The following is a 4,710-nucleotide window of genomic DNA, read 5'->3' on the forward strand; positions in this document are numbered from 1 at the left end:
CTGCTGAAGATGAGACCATTACCTGTGCTAGGCATTTTCAAGAGTCAGGTGTCTTGCAACTCCCGCCCTGAAGAGTTCATGTTTTCAAGATTTTCTTTACAACTATAAGGGCTACAATTTTTTTTTAATTAGAGCAAAGCTGAGATTCTTGGCAACCTGGGGTCTTTTTCATGCCAGACAGTCAATTCCAGAAAGATTGAACAGGGAAAGACAGAAGGAAGCTCATGACTGTGGAATTTAGTATTCAATAATTCCCCCAGATGCTTAGATATCTTTAATGTAAGTTGGAAAGGACTGTCAACTTGTTAACGAGTTAAGGTTTCACCACTTGTGCTGGTGTGTGTCATGACTCGGAATGGTGAGCTAGTTTGGGGGAAAATCTCCACTGCAAAGAAAAACAAGCTTTTGATAATGTTGTCTCCTCAAATTACTGAATATGCTTCCTTGCAGCTAAATCATCTTCTATTTTTTGCTAGCACATATGGTATTTGCAGTATTTAATCTATTCAAAGAAGTTGAGGAAGTGAATGTATTTTCATACCAACGTGGGTAGCTATCAAATGATCTTTACCAATCAGAAAAACTTCAGGCTTCAGTTTCAAATGACTGACAGCGCAATACTTTCTTGAGAAGCCATACGCACCAGAAGACACTTGCCCTCTGGCAGAAACAGGGTGACCTGGATCAATGTCTGTCTATGTCTAGAACTGAGTAGAGAATTGCAGCATACAGGTAAGTCAGAAAGGAGAAAGGTTTTATTTGCTTGCAACCAACAAACAGCTTTTTCCAAAATTCAGCTGATGGAAAATCGGGGAGATCATTATAAGCAAGGAAATACAGTAAGAGTAGTTTCTGTCTCATTGGAGAGGCAAGGAGGAAAGCAAAAAGTACGGCTGCACAGGGGACAGCACAGTGAGCATGAGAGGCTCCCTATCTGTTGACTGTGGACACTCTTTTCCCTGGCAGAGCCTCAAGCTGCAGAAGCTGCTACTGAGTTACCATATGTTCTTACATATGATCCACATCCTCTTCATCAAAACCACCTGTGGCCCTGGGAGCTCTGGCAATTAACGCTGCTATCCCTCTTTCCTGGACCCTGCTCCTACCACCAACTTTTCAGACCCATGGGGAACCCCTCTCCCTAAATGTGCTCCAGATCAAGCCAATGCATAGGGTCCTTGGCTGGAGTGCCATGTCCAACTCATCACATGGCCCCAGATGCAGTATGCCAGGACTGACCCTGCACACTGGCTCCGGAGCCACATGCCAGGGCAGACACGTTGGACCAAGTCTGAGACCGCATGCTGACACTAGGGCCATTTACTGAGTCAGACCTGGCAGGTGACTGCATAGCCAGCATGGGACCCTGGGCAGCTCCAGTGCCAGTAAACAGGATCAGGCCCTGCCACGCAGCCTCAGCACCAGCATGCAAGACTGGGTCAGGGCCTGCCACGCAGCCTCAGCACTAGTGGGCAGGATCAGGCCAGGACACAGCCCCCAATCCCGGTGTATGGCACTCAGTAGCAGAGACCTCAGACCTCAATAACCTACCTGTACTCCAAAGTAAGGTTTTGTTTTCATTCTAGGAGCCTTCTAAAAATAGGGAGCAAACATATATTTAGGGCTGTGCTATATGTAAGAAAATACAGTAGTCACTGCTACGTACCACTATATTCAAGGAAAGATCTTTTTCCTTCATTATGCCTTTCAAAAACAAGGTGTATATCTTATTCAAGCATGGGCTGTATTGAAAAAAAAATATGGAAATTTAATCTGAGGGGGAAAATGGCTTAGAAATTTTCCCCTATGCAGATAGGAATAGATGGTGGCCCAAAAAGACTGGATCCCATGTTTAATTTTCAACAAAAAGTTTTCCTCAATAAGACACAAGCTTACCTCACTTCTCTCGCTGGCAGTCTGATAACTATTTCTATAAGGGCATGAAAAATCTATCAGATGACGATAGCAGAGTTTGTCTTAGAAACAAGATGAGTAAGCGAGAACATGATTAAAGAATATAAAATAATTAATGGTATATAGGTTGATTAACAGCTTTTCCTGTCATATAAGAGGAGCAAGGGCACATTCACTGAGAGTGAAAGATGACAAGTTGAAAGTGGAAAAAGGGAATATTTTTTCACACACGGTTTGAAACCATGGAACTCCTTGTCACAGAACGTCTCTAAGGCCAAGAATGTAGCAAGATTCAAAGAAAAACTGAATGCTTTTGTGGAACCCGGATATCCAGATTTAATGCTAATATACTGATCCACTCTCTAATTGTTATGGGTTAGGAAGTGACCCACATGGAGGGCAGATTCCCACATCTGCCTTTTAAGGAGACAAGATATTGAATCCAATGTACCAGAGGTCTGATTTAGTGCATACAAGTATATCACTTATGTTCCAATTCTAACATGGCTTTGACTTCTTTCTTCATGTATGAAACACACACACAGCTTACCTGCTGCAGTACAGCAAGTAAAATATAGTGCATGGGTCCAGTCTAACTGTAGGAGGGTGCGGCAGGGATCGCCTCTTTTCCGTGTCTACGGGGTCTCAGTCTCCACCTTCTCCCCTGCCACACCTTGTTGTTTAAAATTAGAGGAAGGATGAATGTTAGGAGAGGACCAAAGATTCATCTGGCAGAGGGAAGTCCTCCCAACCCTACAACCTGCTCCCTACCATGCCTGGCCAGGGTCAAGATCTGCTGCCTGGACTCCTTTCCCCTTCAGATAATAACCATCCCGGGGTCCACCGCCCAAGAAGTACGTTCCCATGTTCCATATAACACTTAATTACATATCCACCCTTTTTATGGGTCTTCCTTGCTGTACCTGGAAAGAAGAGTGCCTTAATTCATTAGCTCTACCATTCGCTTGCAGAGCCACTGGGCTCTGCAGATAAGCATGACTGTGCCATCTGGTGAGCTATCTAGCCCCCCACCTCTCCAGGGACTTAGTGGTCCCTTCTGCCAAGTTCCCAACAGGGCACGTCCCGGCTAATTCTTCTTTCAGGGCTGACCACTGTTAGTTCAGCAAGCCTTGCCTTGTATAACTCAATTAGTTCCTGGGTTAGCCAGGAAGGCCTGCAACCAGCTGCTTTGTTCCATCCTGCTATAGGAGATAGATCAATTATCAATTAATTAAACAGTCCCCCTGGATTCATAGAGGATCATGTAATTATCAATTAATTCAATAGCTTCCCTTAATGCATAGAAAATCAATTACTTATCAATGAATTCAACAGTCTCCCTTAATTCATAGAAGATCAGTTGGCTATCCCTGAATTCCTTGGTCCCAGGATATTATGTAAACTCATATAATTTCTTCCTTTATTCTATTCAATAAATGAGGCTCCAAATTTGCAAGCTCATTCCATCAATTCCTTAGCTGACAGGAATCACTCACACTTAATGCATTACCTCCCTGGGAGCCTCCCTTTGTCTTCCACCAGTTAAGTTCCTCTTCACTTGCCCAGTCTCTTTCATTGGTCCAATCCTGTCCCCCCAGCTTACCAGGCAACACCACTGTGTCCCTGAGCTACGGCTAAGAAGTCCCAACCCCGCATTTCCATGCAGCGTGAATGGTGCTCAGAGCCTGCCATGTGTGCCGACTCCTTTTTTCCAGTCTGCCAGAACTCCGGGGGACCAATGAGGGCCTGCTCTCTCTGCACATGACTATGTGGGGCCAGGATTTTGCTCTCTCCGTGGACCGCCCATGGACCCCTTCTCTGGCCACTCTGCAAGTCGCACAATCCCATCAGCCCTCGTGGGGTAAATGGGTTCCCTGACCCTGCCAATGTTCATCACTTGGAACAGGGACCAGGACCAGTTTCCTCTTACACTAAGCATAAACTAGAAATAATACGAACTAGACAAAACACCACACCAGGAAAAGTCAAAGTGGATTTTTGCAAACTAAATAGTTGATCAGCCTTTAGATTAAGACCGCATTTATAGTTTTCATAGGGGCTAATAAATAATTAATCTATTGTTATAGATTATGTTGAAGTTCTGCTTTTAACAGAGTACTTTTAAACGGGGTTATCTAAACTCTTATTACAACTATTACAGGGTTGCTTATAATTTACAAATGTGTAATCATTTGTCAACACTCTATACTAAGTTTCCATTTTAAAAGTTTATAAAGCATGACTGAATATTTCCTTCTTTGCTCTAAAGATAAGGGATCAGATTCCAAAGACTTAGCTCAAACAAAATCTCTTTCGAATACCTGGTAATTTATACCTGAGTAAAGACTAATCATTATTCAGGATTTGGCCCAAAAACATTATGAAAATAAAGTCCCAATGTTCAACTACTGTAAAAAATCTGTCGAAAGTCTCTGGGTTATGGTCAGAGGGGAGAGCAACAAGGGTGATGTCATGGTGGATGTGTGCTACAGACCACCAGACCAGGAGGGTGAGGTGAATGAGGCTTTCTTCAGACAGCTAGCGGAAATTTCCCAATAACATGGGAAATTCAGTACCCATTATTAAATTTCCCAATAACATGGGGGACTTCAGTCCTCTTGACATCTACTGGGAGGGCAATATAGCAGTGCAGAGGCAGTGCAGGGAGTTTTTGGAGAGTGTTGGGGACAACTTCCTGGTGCAAGTGTTGGAGAGGCCAACTAGGGGCCATGATCTTCTTGACCTGCTGCTCACAAACAGGAAAGAATTGGTGGCGAATGTAGTAGTAAATGGCAA

This window comes from Alligator sinensis, unplaced genomic scaffold (assembly GCF_000455745.1).
Source record: "Alligator sinensis unplaced genomic scaffold, ASM45574v1 scaffold570_1, whole genome shotgun sequence".
Classification (NCBI taxonomy): Eukaryota; Metazoa; Chordata; order Crocodylia; family Alligatoridae; genus Alligator; species Alligator sinensis.